This window comes from Balearica regulorum, chromosome 4, assembly GCF_011004875.1.
Source record: "Balearica regulorum gibbericeps isolate bBalReg1 chromosome 4, bBalReg1.pri, whole genome shotgun sequence".
NCBI classification, from domain to species: Eukaryota; Metazoa; Chordata; class Aves; order Gruiformes; family Gruidae; genus Balearica; species Balearica regulorum.
The window spans coordinates 56,550,505-56,564,598 of NC_046187.1; the positions used below are offsets into that span (position 1 = coordinate 56,550,505).

General features: G+C 41.7%; 1 protein-coding gene across 3 annotated transcripts in view; it reads right to left on the bottom strand.

The window, feature by feature from the left end:
* Nucleotides 1-13,973, bottom strand: part of N4BP2 (NEDD4 binding protein 2) — a 42,804-nt gene extending 28,831 nt beyond the window's left edge. The window contains exons 1-4 of one of the 3 annotated variants that reach the window (XM_075752279.1): nt 13,751-13,973; nt 6,394-6,498; nt 5,916-6,088; nt 3,686-3,809 (exon numbers count right to left, since the gene is read on the bottom strand). The gene's annotated coding sequence lies outside the window, so the exon portion shown is untranslated. The remainder of the gene's footprint in view (nt 1-3,685; nt 3,810-5,915; nt 6,089-6,393; nt 6,499-13,750) is intronic. The other 2 variants (XM_075752280.1, XM_075752278.1) reach the window with 2 other exon arrangements.
* Nucleotides 13,974-14,094: the final 121 nt, after the last annotated feature.

The window sequence follows — 14,094 nt, forward strand, 5'->3', positions numbered from 1 at the left end:
GACTTTAAAAGAAAAATCCAGAAAAGTAAAGGAAGCAATGCAAGGCAGCCAGTTCACAAATATTCCTCTGCTAACACCTACTGATGTACAGTTAACATTATGGAATGCTTATATTCTGTTAAAATTCAGAAATTTTGCTCCTCTTACAAAAGTACTGGAAAACATATCAGACATCCTTCATGACTTTCCTCTCCTCCTGATTTTTTTTTAAGAGTAAACCGTTGGGGTTCTTCAATGTTCAAACACTGGCATACATTGCCCAGAGAGACTGTAGAGTTTCCAACCACACAGATTCTCAAAACCTGACTGAACATGGCCCTGAGTGACCCACTTCAGGTATCCCTGCTTGAGCAGGTGGGTTGAACCAGACAACATCCAGAAATGCCTTCCAACCTCAGCCGGGGGGGGGACGACTTTTTTAATTGTTGAAAACATTTTACAGCTTTATAAGCCATAAAGCAAGAATATGTTTCTATCCAGCCCCTCCTTCTGCCATAAAACCTTTGAATACATCTAGTTAAAGCATTACAGCATCTATAACAACTGCAATTACTGCACTAATCTTGTACAGAAAAGGAAAGTGATTATTAATTGAAGTACAAGCACAGAGTATGGCACGAGCTCACTTTTCTCTTTATATCAAATAACATCAAAGTCCTGTTGTGTTCTAGTGATGCTCATAATAAATTAATTTATAATTTTTACAAATAATTATTCAGAAGACTACCAAAACTTAGGAAGGCTGAGAATCTGAGATTAATTACAGCAAAGATTCACTAGTTAGTGATAACAGTTACTGAGCAGGCCATATATATAAATTTTATTTTGCCATTGATGACCAATTCAACATGTGCAGATAAATCAATGGCAGCACTTCCAAGTTCACTTAGTCTTTCCCTCCCTCCCTGGATCATTGGCACACAAATGACAATGTCAATCAGTGCCAGATTTGGACAGCGCTTCTCCATTACTCTCTAGCAATCTCTTCTAGCAATCATGAGAAGTATCATTTAGAAGAGGGTGGACCGTTAGGTTCCCAAGTCACAGAAATTTACTGAAGAGGAACAGACAACTCCAGGATCCCAGGAGTTTCAACCATATGTATATGGACCTTGGATAGACAAATGAGATGGATGCCTGAAACAATGAAGAGGTCAAGGAAGTCTGAAATGCACAAGAAAAACAACACACAGGAAGAGGCAGACTTCCAAAAAATAAATGAGAAATGACAGTGGAAGATGCTAGTTAGCCAGACTGAGCTGGGACAATCACAGCTGCTTTTCTTCATCACACCTTTTTTGTTCACCTCTTTGATTAGCCATCCTTACACCATTCTTGACTGTCATGAAAAAGTATTCAAGCAAAACAATTTAAAAACTTTATAGAAAGTCATATCTTTCAAACTTGTGTTTCTAATTGATTCATCCTCCATCCAGTAAAACAGGTTGAGACCTAACTTCGCACAATGTGTCAGTGCTACAAGATGTGACTGTTCCTTGCTGAAACAGGTTCAGCGACAAAGAAAAGATCCTGCAAGGGAGAAAGGTATTCATGTGCCTTGACATTACTGAATGCCAAGAGACCTTTAAGCAGAACACTCCAAGTGTTGTCAATGTTTTAATCCAACTGTCTTATAATGAACAATCCTGTAAGGACCTGCTGCTCTAAAACATGCTCTGTAGCTAAGACTTTCAACAATCAATTGCCTTTCTTCACTACAGGATATTCCCTTCCCAATGTATTTCTTGCATTAGGCTGTGGATCCCACTATATATTAGGATGCCTTACTCTAATGACCTAACACAGCCACACACTTCAGTCTGCACGAACCGCAATCAGCAAATTTATGGTGCATTGCTTCAGGATTATTGAGGCTTAAACTGTTTATTGCAATTAATCACAGAAGGGAAAAAAAAGACACGTTGGTCACTTCAGAACTTACAGGCAGGTCAAAACCTTGGTGACTCTCACTACATCTACGTATGCTAAGGCAATGCACAGATCCACATTTTGTACAATCTCTCCATCTAAAGTATTAGTAAAATTATAGAAATTGTTACACTTATCAAAAAGATAGATTGGCACTGCCCAGGATTTCATTTAAACAAGGTATTTACCATGGCAAGTATTGCACACAGATATTGTGACAGAATCTCCTTTGTTTACCACAATATTTTCAATGAAATTCCTGGACAGATTCCTGGGCAAGACCTTCTGTTGCTATTACCAAGCACAATAAAAGTATATAAAAATAGATGCCTGTGCACATACAAAGCACAATGTACTGTATTACCTAAGAAATAACACTAACACGCTCAACTGAAAGGAATAATTTTTACTTGCTTTTAAGAGCACACCCTGAACTTTACAGAGGATTTTATCTAGGGGCTTCCCTTTTCAGATATTCAAGTTTCTCTTTTGAAAATCATTTTACTATGAAAGAGGAAATAATTTTGAATAACCCAATAGCCAGACTTGCAGGTCAGCTACATTCTTTGGTTCTGGATAACGTAATATGAATCAGTCTGTAGTTTGCTGTGGATGAGAGGCTTTTCCCCCAAGCCCAAGATGAAAATGGAGTTGTAATAACATAATGATTTAGAAGAGCAGGGCTGTGCTGAACACACTGAACGTGAATTCTAGACAATTAGCCAGAGGCTGCAGTATACTCAGAGGTTCGCTAGTCAGTGCTGGGTACCACTGTTTGACACACTTCCAATTAGAACAAACAGCTGTTTCATTTCAGCACTGAGGAAAAACAATACTCCTGTGGCAGTCTCAACTTCACCTTTAAAAACAAAGCAAAACAAAACCCATGAGCACCTCCTCACTCACGGTTCTTCAGAAAGACACATCTCCTGACATTAAGGATCCCCTCCCAGTGTAACTGAACTACCACAAACAAGCCTATGTACAAAAACCTGCCCGTATGAAAATTACCTTCCAAATTAAGCAATCTTACAAATAAAGAGATTATTAGGGTACCAGTATTCTCTACAAAATAAGATAATTTTCAAACCCTACTGACCTAGAAGAGAAAAAATAGACTTGTCAGGTCAGGGCACTTTAATACCATCTTTCTGGCCAGGATTTATTTCTGCTGGTAGGTTATGAGCCTCAGGTGCTGCCTGTTCCAGTACTACTACCCCTAAGGAGCTGGCTGGATGCATCATAGACATTCTGTAGGCACAGACACACGGAGCCAGAGGTCAGCATCCATCACAGGCGAGCCAGCCACTACAGAAACAGGCAGGCACCGACATAATCAACCTAACACAACACATTTTTCTTTTCTGTTTGACGGACAGAACAATGAAGTGTAGAGAAGTGGCCAACCTGGCAGAGCAAGAGGATGGACCAAGATCTCAAGTCTCAATCCCAGCATCTTACTAACATTCAACTTAGCTTTCCAGTGAAAGGAAAACCAATTGTATCATAAACTAGTTCTAAGAATGTGTTTATAATTACTTAGGAGAAGGAAAGGAAGATTACCAATGTTTCAAATAAATACAAAGTGTCTGTCAGTTATACAGAAGAAGAAAAATATTCAAGTTTCGCCCCCCGCGCCATTTTTTGCACTCATACCTAAATTGATAAACTAATTGATGAAGCATTACAGTCTTAGGAAAATATGTACGAAAACTCTTCCATAAAGCACAAAGTGAATTTAAATCACCGTACTTACTGCAAAGGAACTCCCTTGCAGACACATGTTCCAAAAGGTTCAATTTTATTTTCATTAATACAATTGTCCATAGAAGAAATTAATCCAAAATAGCAGGAGTATAATAGCCATCCTGGTGAGACTCCTCACATTAAGGGGAAAAAAATGTAAAAAAAAACCCCCCAAAACCAGAAACAACCAAACAAAAAAAACCATCAACCCCAAACAAAAAACCACCCTCGAGGCTCCAACATAGGTAAAGTAAATTGTAACTTTAACTTAATTTTAAGTTGTCCTTAGAGGCATAATCTAAAGCATTCAACACGTTTAAACTATCCAAACAAAATCTAAGGGCGGGTGGCGGAATCCCCAAGACCCTCCAAAACCAAATACATTCTTTTTAAAAGATCTAAGATTTCATTTATGTCAGAAAATAATTGCTAACATAGGCTTGTCATACACAAGCCATCACACTGCTAGCCAGTAGTGTTACATTGGTAAACTTGCTGTGAAGAATTCTCCTAGAACTTTGAAGAAATTTAGAAAAATCAGACTACAAATGCATTTTCTAAAATTAAGCTAAAAGGCACGAGTCATGCATACACTGAGGCTAGATTAAAATTGTCCAGTTAAACATCTTCTATTTTTCACAGCAAAAGCTAGAAATTCCCCCACTTTCTGAGAACTCCTACATATTGTTGAAGAACTGTATTTTTACAAAATCAAGCAAAAGCTACTATAAAACAATATTAGGCACCATCTAACTGTACTAAAATTTCTGGAGAAGTAATATAGTCCCAGACTTGAGACTACTGTTTCATTTTCAATGTAATATGAAAATGTATATGCAGTTGCTGAATAAAGATCTGATGAAGGCCTGACACATCTCATATGTCTTTTACAGTGGGATGTCTTCTTAGAAATCACACATGGTAGCTTGCATTTTCAAGATGTGTCAAAATTCTTGACTAGAGTGGACTGACTGCAAGTCCTATTACACATATAATCTCAAGTATAGTAAGAGAAGGAAACAGGTAGTATTCAAGATGAGACATAACACACAGAATAAAGGAAGAAATATACTAAACTACTTTTTAAGTGAGTTAGTTGATACCAAAAGTATTCACAAAGCTCTTTAAATCAGAGATACTGCACTGGGAAACAATCAGCAGTAAGCATAATTTTTCAAAGTCCTGACAAGAACATATTTGTTAAGCAAACAGACCAGAAAAATATTCTAATCACTATTCAAGGTTTACTAAAAGCATTCAGCAGCGCGGGACATTTCTGGTTTAACTATGATCAAGTTCAAATGACAAACAAGTTATCAATGTCACTTCTCTTCCTTTTTTAATTAAGGACAAAGGAAGTCTCCAGCCTTGACACAATGTAACATTCAACCAATATGACCAAAGCTGCCTGATTTGTATATATTTTTACATTTCTCTGATCAATTTAAGGAAATTAACTGCATTGTCCTGGTTTTGGCATGGATGGAGTTAATTTTCTTCCTAGCAGCTGGTATAGTGCTGTTATGGATTTAGGATGAGAATAATGTTGCCAACACACCGATGTTTTAGTTGTTGCCAAGCAGTAAAGGACTTTTCAGCTTCTCATACTGCCCTGCCAACGAGAAGCAGGGAGCACCCAAGAAACTAGGAGGGGATAGAGCCAGGACAGTTGACCCAAACTGGCCAAAGGGATATTCCATACCATATGACATCATACTCAGTATATAACTGGGGGGTAGCCGGGAGGCAGCGCAGCTCGGGAACTAGCTGAGCTTCGGGTGGTGAGCAATTGTGTTGTGTATCACTTGTTTTGTATATTCTATTATTGTTATCTTCCTTTTCTGTCCTATTAAACTGTCTTTATATCAACCCACAAGTTTTACCTTTTTTCTTTTCAAATCTCTCCCCTATCCCACTGTCGGGGGTGGGGGGGGCGGAACCGAGGCGGCAGAGCGAGTGAATGGCTGTGTGGTTGTTTTAGCTACCTGCCGGGTTAAACCATGACATCCATACATATAGAATAGGTTGCGTTTGGGGTTGTGGGGGTTTTTTGGTTTGCTTTGCTTTTGGTGGTTTTAAACAACTTTTAAATTTCAAACTACATAAAATATTTATCATGTAATGTTCATTTGAATCTTCTGGCTTTTAACACACACATATATATACACTGACATGCTGGAGACTGGAAAAAAAAATTTGTATTTGTAATTCAAATAAAATAGTAATGGCATAGAACTTACATTTTCAGCTTCACTGAGTTGCCCCGCAGTGGGTCCCTTCTCATCTTTCCAAAACCACTACTGCTGGCACATTTAATAAATATTTGCTGTTAAAAGATATAATACACTCTTCTGTCAGGAAACCATGCTTTCAAACATACAAATTAGACATCAGCAGAAGTGGATGCTCCCTCCTGACAAAGGAATGATCAGAACACAAATTAAAATTTATACTTTGCTCACAGACCATACAACTTCAAGCAAAGTTTTAACACTGAGCAATCCTCATAATTGTTTTTAGTAGATTAAGCACAGCTAACATTTTACTGACAAAGTACCCAACATGCCAAGTGGAGCTCAAATGTAAGTTTTCCTCAGGACAAGAACACCTACTTGATCTCAGTTACTGATTTCTCATCTAAAAAAGCTGACTTATATCAGGTAAAGAAATAACATAATAGCAGAAGAATTAGTTACGAATAAAAGTAAGTTTCCTCACTTGTCATTCCACTTGGTTCTTCACCACAGTTCTTAACCATCTTGAAAAGGTTTACATATCCACACTGGTCAAGAAAAGACTCATTCCATCATGTGCAAAGGAAACCTGGTACATCAAAACCAGAATACGTTACTTACAGATACACCATTAACTTGCAATGCACTACTGACACTAAAAAAAATTGCACTTCTGTTCATAGAAGTGGATGCAAACTCCCAATCCACTGTGTGTGGCTACTCAAAGCCTGACTTCATTCCAGTGTACATATCAGCATAGAGCTCACATTCTTGACAACAGTCTGGTGCTTTCAATGAATTTAAAATAAATTAAAAGCAAAAACCAAACTATGAGTATACACACCTAATCAGATAAAGAATTTGGAACAAATATTCTGTTGCACTCCTAACGTGGCAGGTTGATGGCTCAATTACTTTGTAGCAGTCTTCACAAGAGATGGATGGGGAAACCCATTTCCCATTTCGCATGTAACCTCATGCCACTGCTCCAAAGCATTAAGAATTGCCATCAAAACATACAGAGCACTTCACATAAGCAAGAACTTGATGATGAGAATCCAAATTAACAAAGTAAAAGATAGGCTGCAGGCAGAGAATGCTATTCACCCCTCTCTCAAACATGTAACTTCACAAAAGCCACACCAGGAAAGGCTGAAAAGCCATTCAGCAGTTTTACAGAACATTTCATCTCTGAATATAAATTCACCCTGGAATAGAACAAAAAGGCTGAAGTGTACCCGATAACAGTGGAATGCTACATTATTTCCATTACTCACATTTCTGCTTTCTGAATCAGGCTCTACTAACACATGCATTGAAATACAAAGATTATTTCCACATTTGTTCACTTGCACTTTGAAGTCTCATAACTGGAGCAAAACAATTAAGTATTTAAATACAAGCACAAGAGAAAAAAGCAGCCAATGAAATCAAACTGAGACCAAATCATTGTACTCTCTAGTTGCATTTATAAAACAAGAAGCTTTTCTTTTTGGACAACATTTGAGTCCCCTCTCTAAAAACCAGGAGGTAAAAAAGGTAAGAAAAAAAAGGAAATGCCTTCCAGCAGATTTTTCTCTATAAGTGTAAGAGTAGCAAAGGAGACAGTTTGGGAACCTTTTGCATTCTTCCATTTCTGCCAGCAGTCAGTGACAGAACAGGCCACCTAAATGCGTTGTTATTTAATGTGAAAATCTATACCCAGCTAGAGACAAAGTGCTTTTAAAAACACTTCAGGTATCTTCTCTGCTCTTCTCCCGCTCAGTGGTTTTTTCCAAGGGCTTTGGCTATTTCAACAGTTTTAACTAAGGTCCTCTTTTTCATATCAAATTCTGTCAGACAAGGACACATACGTTTCAATACACTTGCTTTATGCAATCTGCTCTGCCAAGGGTTTTTTCCACTTTTGTGATTTTTAAGCCTTGTGTATGGCCTGGACCAGAGACATATTTTGAGGCAGCTGCAAGCATGAAACAGAAACTTTGTCCATCAACTACACACACAGTTCAAGAATACAAACTCATCCCAAGCAGATGCTTAGGAAGTAAATACAACTTTCAGGAAGAGCAGAGCCCTGTTCGATAGGAAGGACTCTTTGACAGGTAGGAGGAGAAGAGCCACCAGTAAGCACATTCGCCAGCACCAGGTCTGCTTGGTAAGAGCTACTTTTGTACCCACCTTCCTTTTGTTGTGTGCTGAAGGTCAAAGCTTGGGATGTGGCAAAAAAACAAGTGGCCTTGGGATTATGGAGCAATATGCAGCCTGACAAGGTAGAAAAAAATCAACAAGCAGTTGTCTTCCTTGTTTAGGTTTTCCTCGTTAGGGTTGTTGCTTGGTTGTTTTGGTGTTGTTTTGTTGGGTTTTTTCCTTCCAGAAAATAGGAGTATCTGCAAAATGTCTTTCCAATCCTAGGAGAGCTCAGAGATATCAGATCCTTTTATTGCTTCCCTCCTATGTTTTTTGGTAGCCTCGCATACAGCTTGCAGCTCTGCTCAAGCACGCTGAAGTAAGGGTTACCCATGCTGAACTCAGCTTTGAGGGAAGATCTCCCAGGAAGCAGAGCTCTCAGGCTACCTGCACTGTCCCCAGTGCAAACTCCACATAGCTCAGCTGCTTTGCTGTGACCTATGCCTGGCTCCCAGAGCAACGTAACAGGCTACAACGAAGGAGACCAGGCTTGTGGTCAGGGTGGTGCTTCTGCAGTTTCACATCTGCAATCAGTACTACTGCTTAAGATTGTATTCCTGCTCCACATTTTAAAACAGTGAGAGAGAGAAAGGTATTCAGAAAAAAAAAGGAGAACTCCTGCCAGATGGAGCTGCGAATTGCCCACACCACAGTTCCAGAGACTGTCCAAAAGTCAGGCTGAAGGGCAGTGAATAAAAGTAACATGTCTCTGCAGAATTACAGTTCCTCAGCACAACAGAATTTCCTTACACGTCCTCACCAGATGAACTTTCATACCTGTCTCTGAAAAGCCTTCATAGAGACAGCAGTGCCGGGATCTTGTAATTCAAGAAGACTCGGTGCCTCTCTCAGTTGCTGGAAATAGCTTGTAATCTTTTATAAATTGCAACTCTGGCAATATCTAGCTACGAAGCTATGATATAGTCTAATGCACAAAATAGTTGAGGCTGATAAAAAAAGGAAAATATAACATTATAAAGCCAAGCAAGACTCTCTTAATGAGGTTAATTTAATACTGTTGTATTCTGCTATATTACTGTTTCCTGTTTCTTAAGTGGGTTTTGTTTGTTTGCTTGCTTGCTTTTTTGTTTGTTTGGGTTTTTTTCTGTGACTGAGACCTGGCCAAAGAATGACCATTTATTTTAGTGCTTGGAAAGCCAGCAAAAGAGCAGCAGCAACGGTGAGGACTGTTTCCATCAAGATGAGAAGATACTTTAAAAGAGGAGCATTACTGAAGATCACAGATGGGCACACACATGCAGGTGGCATTATGGAGGAAGGAAAAGCAGAACATTAAAAGGATACTTATTTAGAGTTTTCCGCACTGGCAGCAGTCAGGGCTGGCAATAAATGCAAATGCTACTTCCTCAAATCTTGGCTTGCTTTAGCTGTTTGATGCAAATGAAGACAGGTTTACTTTCTTCTTATAGATGATGCTGCAACTCTAACGTGGCTGAGAACAAAAGCAAGTGGCTGCCAAAGACCCAGACTCCAGAGCATGGATCTTCAGACCTATGTAGACACCTAACATGACTTCTGCGATGTGACCAGGTCTTGGTTCTGGTGCTTCCCCATACAAAGGTTTCTCAGCTCCACACCTTTCCCTTGTGTGTGATACACAGGACAACTCCAAGGCAGCACTGTCTGGTTAACTTTCTGCAGTATAATCTCTTCCTACCTTCTGCTTAAGACCTTCAAGTCCATGATGCATACAGTGCTGCACTCAGGAAGAAATGGCAGCTGGGAATCACCAAACAGCCTCATACAGTTCTGTGACTCTACATGAAGGTTTGTTGCACACTGGCACAGAACTGAAGCACAAGAAATTTTTGAACCTCAGCGTGGGCTCAAATACAGAAACAAAATGAAGATGCCTTCAGGTTTGCAGAAAGGACTTGAAGGAACAGGAGACTGATGAGAAGATCATGACTGCTGGAGCATCAGAGCACAAGGTATGCTGGAACATAAGCCAGATTTTTCACCAAGGTGTTATCTGTTAATCAGTGACCTCAGAAGAGAAGCAGCCATACCAAGAAGCTGAGAGGTCAGGTTGGAAAGAGACATAAAGCAGTTTGTGAACTTTGCTGGTGGTTCAAATACAACAGCAACATGAGAACCACTCCAGGATTTCCCAAACAGGAACATACTACAGTGATGTTACCGCTCAAACGGCAATAAAAACTTTCCAAACAGAAATGCAGTTTAGAAAGCCAACATTGGTTTATTCAGCGCTGGGTGAATGGAGGATCTCTTCTCCTAACATGCATACCTAGTCTTCCATCCCTCACACATTTATACCCTTAGGTTACAAAATTACACTTACAGCACTACAAAACTACATTTACATCACATAGTTACCTTATTGTCATTGGTAAAGAGCTTTCTCATTTTGATTTAAAGCTATAGACTTAGAGAAATTCAAAGAGCATGCCTAGTGAGAGGTGGTCGTACCTCGAAGGCGGGTAGCTTTTAAGCATGGAGGTGTGTTTTGGTATTATAATTAGATTATAATGAAAAAAGTTCAGTCAAAGGACATGATTTTGACAGAAAATAAAATATTACTTGCATCCACTGCCAACTACGTGCTTTATCTATTCTATCCTTCACGTCAGGTTAGGACTATACAATGGACATAATTAGCAGCCACAGATTGGTTAGCAACATCAAACGAAACACAATCACCCAACCATCACCATACCATTCTGCTCAGAATGTTCCCTTCCCATCGCCATGATTATCCATTCGGTTACAGTGACACTGAATACATTCAGCCAACTCACACTGATTCAAGTTGCATCATACAATTACAATTTAAAAAAGAAAGCAAGAAAGCAAATCATGTAAAGAATGCAAGATAGGAATGAGAATAGCTTATTCATGGAGACATCCTAAATATTTTCGGTGTAAAAAAAAAAATAAAATAAAATCATGTATCAGGTCCTAGGCTGGAAACAACATTACACAGACCTATCAGGGCAATTATATATACTTCGGACGTTCAAATGCACTTCCACTGCTGAAGCCACTAGACCAGTTGAACACAGCACACACACACAGAGTCATTACACAGCTATTAAAAAGATAAAAACTATTTTCAACCACCAACAGATGACCTCATCCTGATCTAGGTACATCAACAAAAAGCTTAAGGCCTCCAAATGACTGTCATTACTTACTTGATAGAGACTGTCGTTTAGCTTCAGAAAGCAGTTCAACATGAGTTCACCTTATATGACTGTAAAAGTCAGCCAGATCCATTTAAGTAGCTTTAAATGGTGGTTTGAGTTAACACAGGCAATTTTTGAGATGGAACACAAATCAGTTACATAAACCAACCCACCAGCAGATCAAAAATCCCCAGTGGAGTCGTGAGAAGAAACAGCTGAAAAACTTAACCTCTTCCATAACCACAGCTGGATTCAGAAGAAAATATCAATGTATGTTCTTACTTAATTCTGAGAGGCAGCATAACTGACAGGTAATTAATGCCCTACTGACGTTTTATAATAGCAGAGCCTCTGTAAGAAAAACAGAGGCAGCAACTTCCTAAAACTCAAAGATTAATAATTCAGGAACTTTTACCAGAGCTAAATTCACACACAGAGAATAACTCTATTTAAAATAATAGACTGATTATGTCAGCCATTTAACATAGACTACAGATCAGTACGCAGGTAGGAGTCAAAGACGAGATACAATGCAACATCTCAGAACTACAACCCCCTGAAGTCCCCATCACAACATACTTATGCACAAACTCAAGACAACCTAATTGTCTTTTGTTAAATGGACAAGGTCACAGGTAACGATCCACCTACACGATGAAGTGAAACAGCTGTAAGTATACCATGGACATTTCCTAACACCATGTCTAGGCTAATATTCTTGTCAAGTACTATCACGCTTTCACATTGGTAACACTAAGAACCTCGCTTCCCCCTACATCATGCCTTCCCCAGATGAAATGCATTAATGTTAATAAAACAGAGGGCAAGTTCTTAAAATAAAAAAGTGTAAACAAGACCACAAAAAAACCCCAGGGCAATTCCACAGTTAAAAACAAAAGAAAAACAAAACACAACAGGAGAAAGCCTATAAATGAGAAATTAAAGGATTTTTAAGATGTGCTTTGATGAGGTTAAATTTCCTTCACAAGCTCTTCACATGAGTGAAGTTCTCTACAGGAACACAAACTATTGCAACTTGAAAGTGCTGCAAACATATGACACAAACAAGCCCTGCCCTAGTCCTGGTGACTGTACCTGAATGAATCAGGGCTAAAACTCGCATGCTTACAAATGTATGCCATACCTAAATTTTTCTGCCCTTCTGTAATTTGCCTCAGGTTTATATGTCAACCTTTGGCTCCCCAATCACATCCCAAGACATAGCATGTAAAGCTTTTATTCCACTTAAGGTGAAATGGGTGAAAAGCAACCTGATTATCTTCTCTGTTCTTTTGCTTTACCTGAAATATCCAAAATATTTTTGGACATTTTTTGCTTAAGTTCTATATGAATTATTCTCATCTTTTCACTGCAAGGTCCTACTGAAAGACTTGAGATGCATACTGAACTTTGTCAAGACGCTGTATAAAAATATTTTAAGTGTCTCTTAAGAGTCAAACTTAGTCATTTAGAACATGAGCTAAGAAAAGTAATAGTATGTAATTTTTTTCCTCTCCTTTGAAGTCAGGCTCCTCCGAAGCGCCAGTGACCTTATGGCGCTGGATCAGCCAAACTGGAGGCCGGGGCTGAAGCACGTGGGAATACTACACTACCAAAGACACAGCTTAAATAACCACAGGATAAACACATTGCAGCGGTTCGCGGCCATTCAAAACAAACAATCCTTAAAGTACTAAAAATCTTTTGTTTTCATTTTGCACGGGGTGGATTTATCTTGCGGGGCTCTATTCTTTGGGAGATACTTTTAAAGTTCACGGGCACTCCACGTCGTTTGCTCGTGCAAAGCGTTTCCCCCGACTTGCCAGCCCTGACCCTTCCTCCAGCGGCCTCCACACAGGCCACAGCTGCGGGCAGGACAGGTCGGGGCCCTTCCCGGGGCTGCCGGGGGCAGGAGACGGTGTTTCTGAGAGGAAGGCCGGGCACCTCAGCCGCCGCAGAGGAGTGCCCGTAGTGTTTACTCCAACGGCGGGGAGCGGCAACCCAGCGGCAGCTCGAGCCTTAAAGGCCCACAGGAAGTCCCCTGGTCAAGGCAGGCCCGAGCGGCGGCCTCAGCCCGGCGGCAGAGAGAGATTCACCCGCCGCTACTGCTGCCGCTCCCCCGGCCGCCTCCCCACGCAGGGGAGCTGCTACCGGGGGCCCATGACCCACTGCCAAGCCCCCGGGTGGCGGGCGGGCCCGCCGCGCAGCACCCGCCCCGCTACCTCCCTCCCCTCCCACCCGCAGACAACTCCTCTCGTGACGCCTGGGGACGGATCCTTCAGCGCCACCGGTCCCGCCACGATTCGTGGACGCGGGAAGGGAGGGCGCCTCACGCCCGCCGCCGGCCGGGGGAAGCCGACCGCAGCCGCCGGCGAGGGCCGTCCGCCTCCCCGCCCCCGAGATGGCGGAGGCCGCAGCGAATAGCGCGGGGAGGGCGAGGCTCCTCCCTGGTCCCACCGCTCCGCGCCAGACCCCGCCGGCCTTTACCTCCCGCCGCTCGGTTCGCTCGCTTCCGCCAGCGGCGGACGCAGGGACTGGGCAGCTGTTCGGCGGCGGCCGGGGAGAGGGAGAGGCTACAGCGGAGCGTGCGCCGCGGGGACACAGTGCCGCTCTCCGTCCGGCCGGGGAAGAACAGCCCGGGAGGAGGCTCCGCACCGCCCTCCTCCTCCTGCCTGCCCGGCGTCCACAGCACCGCCCCGGCCGGCTTCCCGGCCTGGGGCACCTCGCCCGGCCGCATCCGCCGCCGCGTCCGGAGGGGCCGCCTCGGGGCCCGGGCTCGCGGTGGGCGGGGGCAGCGGCCGCTCCCGGCCTTGGGTGCCCCGGGCGGCCAG